Here is a 13,828-nt window from a genome sequence, read left to right on the forward strand (position 1 = left end):
TAAGAAACAAATCTATATTTGACTGCCATGACCATTTTGACCCGTAAAGCTCATACAATGACGAAGTTTTGAAGCATGAATGAAATGTTCTGTGTGAGGCACTACCCTTTCCAAACATGCTGTAGAAATGTGATGTCCCATGAAAGAGTAGTTCCAATTGCACTTAGAGAATGTTTTGGTTTACAGTTTCAACAATTGGCCAAAGTGACTGTAACAGGTGCTGATCCAGTAAGAGTTGTATCAAAACAAGATGGAAGTGTTCCTTTCAGATATTAGAAGATAAAGATAACAACTGTAATTATATTCAAACACATATCATTTTTAAGCAATAGCATCACCAACATTATTGTAACGATGCAAATTGGACTGTGTGTGTCAAAATCAATCAGTATTACATAAAACAAATATACAAGAGCAAAACACAACATAACTTTAAAAAAAAAAGAAAAAGGAAAAAGAAATATAAGTGAAAAAAGAAAATCCAAAACAATAGCCAGTAGACATCTTTTATGAAGCCTAGCTTCTGACCCAGGAGTTAAAATAACATTATGTCTGAGACAATGGACCAAAAACCTGAGAAGTCAAATCTGCAGAGTATTCCTGCACATTGTCTCCTGCAGACTTAATAAAAAATAAATATTTTGTAAATGAACAGACTTCAACACATTCTAAGAAAACGCATTTGTTGTAGTAATAATTACAAAAAAAAGGTTATGTCTATTCGATCTCATGTAATAGTTACACGTTTTGATGGTTTCGGGAAAAGTATTTTCAAAATCAGATGCCACAGATGTATAGAATTATTTATACTAACAAATTAGGAGCATATCCCGAGGGTCTGTGCTGTCACACTGCATGGATTTGGATTTGTATGATTATTCTTGTGGAAAAAAATAGTTCATGTTTATTTAAAAACAGCAAGGAAATGTATTGTGTAAAAAACAGTGGTCTTTGCCACATTTTTTACATCCTCTAGTTATCTGTGGGTGACACCATGCACTCAGTCAGAATTAGAAATATGAATACTGGAAAATGCTGTAGTTTCCATCTACCTTTTCTGGTTGGTCACGTGTTTATTTTTGAAATCCCAAATTTCATCTGTTTTCTTGATGTCTTATGAGAAATGCTGCTGAGTCCATTTGTTACTTTTTATGCATAGCAGCCATTTAAAGTAGGTCTGGTTAAACAAGTGATTTCATCAGAACTGTATTGTTGTGTCAAGAGCACATAGTTTTAGCTGAACAGCAGCTAAACTGGAAGAACTGTTGCTTTAAGGTCCAGAGGAATGGAAAATAATGATGTTGCCTGTTTGGTATTTTTCATTTAAAACAAGTTTCCATATTTACCTATACCACCATAAATCATTATACTGATATTATATCTACGATTGACTGACTGTATCCAAAATCATTTCTTACTCAGTTATGCAAAATGATAATGCTGCCATGGATATTTAGTTTGGTTTCTCTACATTTGCTACCAAGCAACTCTATCTCCCTGTATTTTTACTTTGACTCATCTCAACTCAACCTCTTGATTATTGCTTCCTCTTGGATTGCACCGTTATTTGGCGATTGGAAGTTCAGAACAGGCTGATGTTGATATTACAAATGGTACCGTTAGACTATTTTGCTGTACTGATTGAAAAAGTGAGTAGTTGTGTTCAGCTTTTGATGTTGAAGTTTTAAAATGATGTTTTGGCATGAAAGGATGACGTAAACAAATACAATAGAATACAATTTCTAAAGTCAAAGACCTGAATGAGGAGAAAATGGCAGAACATTTAAAAAGAAGTAGAATGGCCCTCGGAAGAGCACATACTTCCACCAAGGCCCAACAGTCCCCGTAATTCAATCAAGCCGCACCAAATTTAATACACTCATAGTTATCAATCCCCTTAATGTTTCTGGATTTCTTTTTATCAAGATCCATGAAATATTCCTTGGGAAATCGGTGAAAAAAAGATCCATACCGCATCCTTCCACCAAGTTTCCTCAAAATCTGTCATGTTGCTTTTATGTAATCTTGCTTACAAACAAACAAACAAACCCACGAACAAACAAACGATCAGAGGTGAAAACATAACATCCACGGCGGCGGTAAAATATTGTTAAATGTTGTCAAGTCTATAAAAACAAACATCATCCAACCTGTATGTGTTCCTCATCAGAAATTAATTCACAACTATCTTTGTTGGTAAAATACAAGTGATCATTCATGTAATAAGAGCCCAGCCTATGTGGAACAATGGCATGACATTGTCCCTAATCCTAACCCTAACCCTGTTACATTGTGCTGTTAGCACCTTCTGTTGCAGACAGGCAGCATCTTGACTGGTTTGTACCCAGAACACTGAAAGTGAGGAGCCAAGTCGGAGTAAAACTGCAAGTAATGTCCACATTTTCGTAAGCAGATGAAAATGCTTCTTCTTCATGTCTGTGCTTCTCTTCGAGAGAGAAAACAGTTTTAATATTTTATTTCCAGCTACTCCAGTTCTTCCCTCTTTCTGAAATATATGTCTTGTTCACTCCATCAGGATTGGAGTCTAAACTCAGACTCTTGATGGGAAATCTGGAGCGAAATAACCAGTACACAGCCCCATGCACTCATGGAGGACAATACAAAAGAAAGGATTTGATTTTAAGGTCAAATTTGAACTCTTCTCCTTCTTGTTGTTTTTATGTTGTAATTTTACACTCAGGTTGTAGTAAAAAAATAAGTGAAGCTTGCTTTTTATTTTTAGATGTTGCATGTTGTCAACTCACCTGAATAGAGCACTATGTGGCTGATTGGACAGACGAGTCTAAAAACAAGGAAATAGACCTGATTCCTTCTTTCCTTCACTGACGCATTTTTTATTTCATTTCTTTTTCTAATCTATTTTGTAGAATGATATTGTAGAAATTGTGTAAAGTTGGTTAGCACTGTAATTGTAGAAGGCTCCTAGTTTGACTCCCATGTATGAATAATTGTGTCTGTATGTTGGCCCTGTGATACGCTGGCGACCTGTCCAGGATGTACCCTGCCCCTCGCCCAACGTCAGCTGGGATTGGCTCCAGCTCCTACTGCGACTCTCAAAGGATGAGAGGTATAGATATTGGATGGATAGATGGATTTTTGATTTGAGCTGTTGAATTCTACAGCCCGGCAGACAGCTGTAAAATATGTAAAGGACACGACAATTTCAGCCACATGCATCAACAAGGAAAATCTTTTGCTTGATGGCAAAAATAAAAAGGTTTTCAGTCCTGAACCAAAGTCTGCAGTGAGCCACCAAGAGTCTTCCACAATGCCATCTACTCCCAGACTACCTGTCAGCACAACCAGGCAGGCCTCAATATGACAACATAAGCAGACAAGGTTAGCCAAACCATTCGGTGCTTCGTTGACTAAAATGTATTTGTTTTCTTGCTGAGTGCTGAATGAGAAAGGATCTAAGAATCTTACTGTACAGTAAATCTGAAGCCCCAGCCAACAGCTGGTTAGCTTTTTTCTGTAAATGATATCCCATTTGTTTAATCTGGACAAAAGCCATGGTCTGAAAATGACAAGCTATGGTTTTACACTGGGTTATGAGCTGGACTGTTTCTTGGCTTCAGTCTTCACTATATGCCTGGAAACCACACAAGAAGAAGACTGCAGGAAGTTACTGTGTCCATGTACAAAAGGCTTTGTACTCACTTTAACTTCCTTTTAGGATAATTGATGATCCACATTCTAGAAAATAATTTCAGTTTGCTGCTCCTGGTGATGTCATCACAGAGGTAACGTCATCTTGCACATGGAGATGTGTGCAAGACGTGTGTCTGCAAGATGTGTGCTCGTCAGCTGGCTGATTGATAGCTGATCCACTACTGTCAATGTGGTGTTTCCTTGTGCATCAATGACTGAAGAAAGCACACACACACACACACACACACACACACACACTGCATATTCCAGGTTTAGAGTGGTGATATGACGTTCCCTCAGCTCAGCAGTTGTCTCATGTTCAGTCCAGCTATTTCTTCCTGTTTCCAGTCTTTATGCTAAGCTAGGATAACAAGCTGTTGGCTGTAGCTTCATATTTAACCAACGGAATCAATGTTTTATATAACTCTTAGCAACAAAGTCAAAATCCTTGAATATGTCTAGCACCTGTATTTGATCGAGCTCCTGCAGAGAATGCCATAAAAAAAGAATCCTTGTTCTCTGCAGCAATCAGTGCCTGTGACAAAAGGCTCGTCAGTACAGGCGTGCACATCCAGCAACCCCTCTTCCTCCTCCGTGATTCCACAGGCCACAAAGAGGCCTTGTCCTTCTATAGAAAGTTCATTGAGGAGGTTTAAACCTGATAAGAGTTCTTTAACTCAATCAGTTGAAGCCCCCCTCCCTGAGAGACCTAATTTACAGCCTACATCATGTCCTTCCTCCTGCACCGACCCAGACACCGCCCCCCTCCTGAATGTTCTGGATATTTCCCTGTTGTTGTGAAAGCGTCTCCCCGGACGATCTCCTGCTGCATTCTTCGTATGCAAAAACTACACTCAAGTCAAGTCAGAAAATTGCTAAAGAGACTAAAAGATCTATCCATACGTTGTGCAATGTCTGTTCCTTCCCTCTCAGAATCAGCTCACTGTTGAGATGACTGACCTACCAGCCCCTCAAAGCCTGGTATTGCTCTGAAACCATCAAACTTACATTCATCAGGTACAGCACAGAATTATGAATAGAAACCTCTCCTTCTCTTCACGCCCTCCATGTGACACACTGGGCCCCTTCAACACACATGCTGTGATCCATAGAAGGCCTGTTGCAAGGTCGACCGGTCGAGCTGGATTAATGTCATATCTTTTCAACACAAGAGGGCAGTGAAGCCTTTCCACTGGCCTCTTCCTCAGCCGCCGCAGAGGCATGGTTGCACACACACACCGTTCACGGACCAGTCAGTCGGTGACAGCGTACCCTGCTGCAGATTAGAGTTATCTTTACCTGCACTAATCTCTACAAATGTCTCCGTCTTCAAGGGAAATAAAATAAGGATTTTGAACGCTTGCATTTTTCACCTTAATGTGTTGATGTGGAGACCAGATAGTAGTCGAAAGCTCCTGATGAATAATTTTATGATGTATTTTTCAGGATTATAGATCATTGTGCACTTTAAAAAAAAAATGTATTGGTGTTAGAATCATTTTCCTCAACTTGCTTTGATTAACTGTAATAAATGACCTTTTTAAATGAAGAGGATGATAACAAGGATTCTTAAGATTTGAGCACAACTGAAATCACACTCAAACACTCTTAGATGAAGTAACTGCACACGCTACGATGCTGACAGAAAGATGGACCTCATGCATTAAAGTGTTTGAATCACGGTCCCCCATGACAGATGCGGATAACATCCTGAGAGGAAAGTGCATCAGTACACTACACCTCAGGTAATCCCACGGCACAGTCATGAACAGGACTCCATCTTTAATTACACCGAGCAGACATAAGACCTTTTAAATGCTGCACAGCTATCAGAGTTTTCTCTTCAACTGACGCTGTGAAATGGTTTCTGCGGGTTGACCAGTATATGACCATTGCAGTACAGAGTTTCCACTCCAATCGATGTTAATCGTATGACCTGTGATCACTCATGTAACATTTTTGAACTGAACAAAAAAGAGTAGAGATTTGTTTTACCAGCTACCACAAACTTTCCTGTATTCTCTTCACTGTGTTTTGTTGATATGCAGAATGTAACATTAGCCGGAGGGAACAGTCAAACATCACAAACCTCTAACAAGTGCCTTGCTGAAATAAAACACTGGATGTCAAACAACTCTCTCCAACTAAACCTCTCCAAATTCGATGTTATTGTCTTTGGTCCCACCTCCAGCACGAATGATATCATGGCAAACCTCGGTGAACTAGCACCACTTTCTAAGACTTAGCTAGAAATCTAATTTCCTCTTGCCTCGACTACTATAACTCCCTTTATAATGGTCTTACTCAGAAATCAATCCACCGTCTGCTTTCAACACAATTCCAAAAATGTAACAATATCACCCCTGTTTTAGCATCATTGCGCGTGTTTATTTTCGGATTGATTCTAAAACTCTTTTAATTACTTTTAAAGCAAGGGTTTATATTTCAGACCATTTATCTCCCTACGAGCCAGGATGCAGTCTGAGATCCTCAGGGAAGACAATGGTAGCCTTTCCAAAATCTAGACTGAAAACCAAGGGAGATAGAGAATTTGCTGTGAGGAGCCCTACACTTTGGAACAATCTGCCAGAAGAGATAAGAAAAATCGGTTACATGTTTAATCTCTCTTTTAAGACACATCTCTATAAAAAAAGCTGTCATTGTATGATTTTTATTATCTGTATCTTTATTTTTATTATTTGTGACTTTCATACTGTTTGTTGTAAAGCAGTTTGTTACTTGTATTGACAGTCTATATATACAAATAAAGTAATTATTATTATTATTATACGAGACACCCAGATACTCAGCCGCAGGGAGCACAACACTCGCAACATGGCCTAGTTAAAGGTTTTCTGTTGTTTGCATCCCAGTCTGGTCAAAAATTTCCCAAGATGTAGCTTGTAAGAGCTTGTATGTTGTTGCTAAGAAACAGTTTTTCATGTGCCCCCAATAGGTGGTCTCTTTATGAATATCATTACATTTCCCCATTCAAGGGTGGCAAGACGTCTTTATCCCTTGCAGACCATGTTTATCGCTATTTTCACGACTAAATTTGGGAGGGATGCTGATGCTCACTGTGGTTTTGGGCCTTAATATATATTTACTGAGAGATGCAGTTGTGAGGTGAATGTAATTGCTTACAACTAGTGGAGGCTATGTATCTGTGGATTAACACTTTTAAATAAATATATTATGAGACAAATGTCCAAATCAAAAGCGATCCTTTTTTCTTACACAGCAGTGATGGGGGTACTTACATTTATCTCTAATTAATCATGGACAACATTAGGACTTCATCCAGAGGTGTATCCACAGGAGGTCCAGTCTAGGGTGTGGGGCTCCCCCATAGTTGTGGCCCCTTTTACACGCACTGTGTGCACTCTGTGTGGGCCAAAGACTCGGGGCATGGCCCCCTGTCTTCCTGCTGGGCCTCCATCTGCTGTTGAGGTGGTTAGGTCCCCAGATTGATGGCAAGACAATGAGTTTATGACATGTGTCGCCGTGAGTGACAGAGGGTCTCGTCCCGACTGGGCCTCCCGACGACCACTGATCTCACATTTGTCGTAGGCACATTGCCAAGGCTAATGGGAGGAGTGATCCTCCTGCTGTGGACTGGGACTTGTAGTTTACAGCTGCCTGGTAATTCAGGACAAGGAGCAAATCTGAATTGGCATGTTAGCAAGCTTTAACACGTATGTCTTAATCTTAAAGCAAGATAATCCATGTTAAAAGCGTGTGCACGAAACCATAGAACCTTCACTGCTAATTTGTGATTGGTACGAGTTGATTTGCTGCACCTTCTCTTCGCAGGGACTTTATGAAGCCTTCTAAACTGGTCTCTGATGTTCCCCAGTTGCCCCAGCAGTGCTCCTTTCACACACCTGTCAACACGCTGCTTCTTTCCACTTTGGTGGGTCCAAGTCAAAAATAAATCGCTTCCTTCATCTCCCACTCCTCTCCTACTCGCCCCAAACAGGATGATAAAAGCTGGAGTTTCACATCTGAGCAACTGCAACAATGCTACTGTACCTTCAAAGGGGGAAGATGCCACATTGTGAGATGACAGGCTATTGATATGAAAGTGTTGTCTCCTTCCTGGGTGAGATCAGAGGAGGCCCGGTAGATGTGTGCTGTTATGCTGCTCTGAGTGGTCTGACCAGTGTGGTGGTGGAGAAGTGTCATGGCGGACAGACTTAACTGGGGTGTGCGTGTGTGTGCGTGTGTGTGTGTCAGTTGTTTCTCGCAGGAATTTGGCATAATCCATTTGGCAAAAGCGTCTTATTGTTTTCTGTTGTCTCTACTTGTGTTTGCACATAATCAGAGTGGGTCATTTGTGAACATAAAAGACAAAAAATGACACGAGTGTAAAATATTTGTTTCTTCATCCATTACATTGGAAATGACTGTGGTTGCTGATCCTCTTCTTCTTGCAGTTTTAATGAGGGAAGTGGTGTCACAAGCTTTTCCATGAACTTATTGCTCTTCCAACCATGTTCCTCACTGTTCCTCCTTCAGTAGCTGTAATTCATTGAGCGACACTGATGGGCTGTTAAGCCTGAAAACTCCATCCTCCATCACCAGGTATTATTTGGTAATTTAATTTTTCTGTGACTTACTTATTGTGTATTTTGTCTTATTGTATTATCAATATTGTAAATATTCTGTTCTTGTGTTCAACAAAACAATACAACTTTCAATGTCACAGCCACATTGCACTTGATATTCACTCAATAGCCTCTGGAACCTTCATGACAACAAAGAAACAGAAACAGTAAAAGAAAACACAAAAACAAAAAGGTGAGGTGAAGATGAGGTGCAGAGACTTTTTGTATTTTCGCCTTAAGCTGCTTCGGCAACATGTGATCAAGGTGTTTTCTCTCAAGCTAATCTTCTATGCAAACATGATTAGTACGTTACCTGTGATACTGGTTCTAATCATAGTGTTTCCCTTGTGAATAAGCAGCACCTATTACACTGCAGGGGAGAAAGGTGGTGCTTTAATAGTGAGTCTGCGGAGCATGAAAGGTAGTTCAGGAGGTTGTTAAAACACTATTTGTCAATAATGATGAATGTGAAGCCTCAAAGAAAAGTACAGGAAAACAAATAGAAACAAAAAAATATTTTTTGGAGTAACAATTTTCTGTTCTGTTTGTGCACAGAAAAGAAATGTGCTTACCAACTTAAAAATATATAAAAATAATCGGTAACACAAATGAATTAAGTGTGTTCAATGTTAACAATTTATTCTAACACAACTGCAAAGTTTAATTTATTTGATGCGTTATCAATTGAAGTGTTTTTTCAAGTGTGTTCAAAAATGTTCTTTTTTTATTGTTAATGAATCACTATAAAAGACAAAATATTAGATTAGTGATTGCGAACATTAGCAAACGGCCTAAAATGGAGATAACAAAGTGATTATGTATCCAAATGGCAAATATCAGCCAGCTTGTATCACAAATGGTATTATGATAATACAAATCAATACAACATAATTGCAACATTGAAAGGTTATTTTTGTGATATCTGGATCTGGATCAGCAAAGATTTTCTATATAAATCGACATTATTAGTCAACAAATAGCGAAACATTTAACTTGTGATGTTACTGAACTGCATCTGTTGTAAACATCCAATCAAATATATTCTAATGATAACTTAATCATTTCTTAGGTTAATGGGCTTTACTGCATATTTCCACTCCAATATAACAGTATGGACACATATTCAAATGTAAATGTTCCTGAACTGCTTGGCAAGACTTTTTGATTGACAGTTGTCAATCACTGTCACAGTTTGTGCAACCAGCTAACTTTACCACCACATTAATAACACACCCAGCCAAGTTAGCAGGCGCCACAAATGTATGTGCAGTTGAAGTGAAACACTGAGCCCACTGAAAAACTCCCAATTTAAGAGCAACCCACAGGATGTAATTGAGGCCTACAGACACCATAAGCACAACATGGAGGAGCACCTGTTCCTGGATGGCACCCTGCCACTGCTCTCTGTCTGCCTGCTGTGGAGGCTAGCTACCCACTGATGAGGAATTAGAAAGTCATTAAGGAACACAAATAGCAGGATGGCACAGTCGCGACCAACTCCACACTAAATGTGTGTCTTCATTTATAGACTCATGGGAAAAACTCACTTTTTAAAAAAGTCATTATTGATCATATTTACATGTCTAATTTAGATTGTCTCTTTGAATTAGTGTGTTCTTTCATTAACACTCACCTTTGAGATCATTCTCTTGAATGCAAATAATGATAGAAAATTAAACTCAGTAATTTAGTGTCTTCTTTGTTCATTAATAAGTCACCTTGGATTCATGTTGATTACACCGAGATACGCTTCCACAGAGGAATAATTCTCCTGCTGTTTCCCCCGGTTTGCAAATAAGTAGAAGACATAGCTGTTTGAGAAAGTTTCAGCTTGACACATGTGAAAAGACTCCATCCATACTAGCAGCTCTGTGGAGCTTTAAGTGCTTTTATCTAATTGCTCAAGTTATTGCCAGCACGCTAACAATGACACTGACAACATGCTGGTGGTTAGCAAGTGTAATCTCTGCATTGTTCACCATCTTTGAATTGCAGTTTTGCTTATTAACCTTTACACAGAGTTCAGCTGAGGCTAACATTAATGAACTTTGACATTGAAATCTTGAACTGGTGATAGCGCCACCTGAAAAGTCATGGGAAGAGTGATTGTTATTTGCTCTCGGGGAGTGACAGAAGTAAATGTCATCACCATCAATCCAGTAGTTGTCAATACACACACTATATATCTTAAACCTTACCTTATGAATATCTATGTGAAGGTTATTAAGAGGGCATGGGCCCTTCCAGCCAGTGCATGTCAGCGTGAGGCCTTTGACCCTCAAGGTACACCTTGTTCTCTCCCCTTGAAATGCAGGTCATATGTTATCATCACCCTGCACCTCCATAAAAAAAAATCCCACACTGAGGCCACAGTGAGACGTAGCGAGTCCCTCTGGACCAACTGATAAACAATTTGTCATACTTCTGACATTTTGGTTTTCGCTGTTTGAGGATGCGCTGTGTTTGGTTAAAAAGCATCTTAATTGCCTCAGTGAGCTGTGTGTCACACACACTGATGCTGCCACTGCAAAATCAGCTCACTTCCCACTGTTTTCTGTTTACAGCGTGCAGGCATCTCTTTTGATCTCACACAGGATCTTTGCCTCATGCTTCCCTGTCCTGCCTTTCGGGTGCCTTGTGGTTTGAAAACCTCTGCTCCGGGCCAAAGCGAGAGACGGACAGACTTACATTGTCATCCCTAAAAAAATGATGCTTTCAGTTCTTTAACATGAACAGATATTGGTATGACATGCCTCTCTTTGGGTCATGTGGAAAATGTAGTACAGTTTCCCCGGTGCCATCTGTCTGGTGCTCACTCATCATACTCCCCCTCTACAAGGGCTAGTGGTACCTAATTAAAGCCTTCAAATGGAGTTGCAAATGAAGTTTTTCCGTCGTCTCCACAGCTGGCAAGGTTTGCAGCGCAGACTCCAGAGGTTCAACTGAAGGGCAACCAGGCCTGAGCTTTACAGTGACAGGTTACGTAGTAGAGACTCTAATGTCTCTAAAATATCTGCCTGGAGCTGTAGCGGTCTGTTAATGGTGTACGGTGCATCGGACAAATAGCTGTAGATTGTTGCTGCATGGCAATGAGGAAGAAAGAGGAAAACAAAACTACCGGAAATCCCGGCACCAAGTCTTGAATGATAACTGTATGACACTTCAAGGGGTTGGTCCACTGACGCCGTATTAGGGACTGACTCTGTGGATTTATTGAATGGAGATTTTACATCCAAATTAGTTTTATTTGACTGTAGGCCTTACAGCCGTGAATCATAAAATGTCTACATATCCCTGTGAAATCACCATGGGGGCTGTCACAGTGGCCTTGCAGTTGTTCAATTATTCACCGTCTACGGAGCAGCTCCGGGATTGGCCTCAGTGTGACATCATCACTCAAACCTTCACCCTTTGCAGTTCAGCAGTGTTTAGTTTGTGTTTACATTTTAAAAATTAAACCCGAGCTGGTCTCTAATATTGAGATAGTGCATGTAATTTATATTAGATAACTGGGGGTTTCCTTTAAATCTCCACTGCTCCAGTGGAACAACTCTATTCAATGCTGCATTAATCAATATTATATTAAAAATGGATCAAATTACGATGTGGAAGGAGTCGCTTGTAGTGATGAATCCTCCCAGAGAACTCTTGCTCAGCTCTGCAGTCGTCCTCCGCTCTGTGAAACATTATAGTGTCTTTCAGCTCATTGTTTTGAGTTTGGATCAGTCTCTCATTGGGGCAGCAGTTTCTTCGGCAATAAAACACAGATTATCCTACTGTGTGCAAAGTGCTCAGCACCAAATGGCAGGCTGACAAAGTTTGCCACTTGTGTAGTTGAGCATTTTGGAGCTAGAGTTAAATGTCTTGTGTTTCCTCCTCATGTGAAAATACTTACACAGTTTGCCAACACATAAGACTCAACCTCAAATGAAGTTGAACTTGAGTTTTTTGTGTAAAGGTTGCTCCTCTGCCTGCAAGTGAAAAAACAACAGCTTTTAATACATGATATGAAACAATTCTCCATTAAAATGACTAAAACAGCTTGTGTCTGGTTATTTATTTTTGTTGACTTGCGTATTTACATCATGCAAATTGTTACCAACAATGTTCAAACCCAGAGAAACAGGATATTTCATTCACCTTTTAATTGCGTCATATTTGCTTTACTTGTGGCTTTGTCCTTCTCTGCTGGGACCAACTGGGACAAAAGAAATATGACACAGGGAAAAACACACTGCCAGCACGTCCTATTGCCAGTCAGCTGTTTTTTTCCTCCTCTGTTTGTATTGGTCACTCGTAATGAATCACAGTTAGTCATTGCTGTTTGCTGCGTAACATGAATAAAACTTTGATGCATTACCTTATGGGTGAACATGATTTACAGAGTCGGGTCATGTAGATTTTCATTGGCAATGGTGGGGAAGAAAACAACTCCCATGATCCCCGTCATCAATCTACAGTCTTTTGTTATTGTTTCGAGACCCCTTGTGGCTGAAGTTACATATTGTAGATTTTAATGGCCAAATGTGCTCAGTCAAAACAGAATAAAGGTTTGAAAACAGCCGCTATCTACAATATTGAATTGTATAGAGGACGAATACATTGAGAGTGCATGGGTCAGAGGTTAGGTTAACTCTTAGCCAACAGTGAAGTTTGTACGTGCAGCTTTAAAGCTGGAGCTTTAGACCTCCCTGTTTGGACAAGTCAATAGATCAGTGGATCTGCGATTCATATGAAACAAGTGTCCGGCAACTTCAGCAGACTGTGCCTGATCACTCTGTGATAAATGTCTGTTTCACTGAGGCCCTCAATGCGTCAAGAGCATTAGAGCCTATTTCAGGGCTGCGCTGCTTGAGAGGTCAAGGCATAAGGGAATCTGACAGATATCATGAACACGGCTATAACTCCTATCTTTTACACTTCAATTCTGCAGCCATAATGCATTGTACTTTGAGAGTTACCCCAAGGCTCACTAGCCGTGTGAGTCATTGGCACACCAGTGAGTCCGACTGCACAGTCAATTACCCATCTACCTTTCATGGACCAGGAGTAGAAGACAGGGAATGAGTTCATCCATGCATTCAACCTACGGCGGCCATGCTTCCACCAGAGGTGAAACCCATATGCAGACGGGAAAGACAAGAGGATATTGGGTTAGTTTTTTTTTTCGATGTGGAGAATAAAGGTTAATAACAGTCCTTTTCCGTGTCATATTTGACATGACCAGTCATCGCAGTAATTACAATCATTACACTCCAAAGGATGTCTAGTTATCCCTCTTAAACACAGGCCGCACAAAGGAAATCAATTATTCAATCAGAGCTCTCCCATTCATCCCTGCCTGAGTTCACTTAATTTTGGGCCTGGGTGAATATGCCGCAAATAAACCCCACGACCGGAGAAGAAAAGATGAACAGGCCCCTAATTTGTACCCTTTCAGGCGGTCAATCACTTTTCAAAGGAATGCAAGCTTATTCTGACAATCAGGCTGACGTGAATGGGAATGGGTTTCATCTGCTACTTTACATAAGTTATCTGGTGATAAAGAG

Source organism: Hippoglossus hippoglossus, chromosome 24 (genome assembly GCF_009819705.1).
Source record: "Hippoglossus hippoglossus isolate fHipHip1 chromosome 24, fHipHip1.pri, whole genome shotgun sequence".
NCBI classification, from domain to species: domain Eukaryota; kingdom Metazoa; phylum Chordata; class Actinopteri; order Pleuronectiformes; family Pleuronectidae; genus Hippoglossus; species Hippoglossus hippoglossus.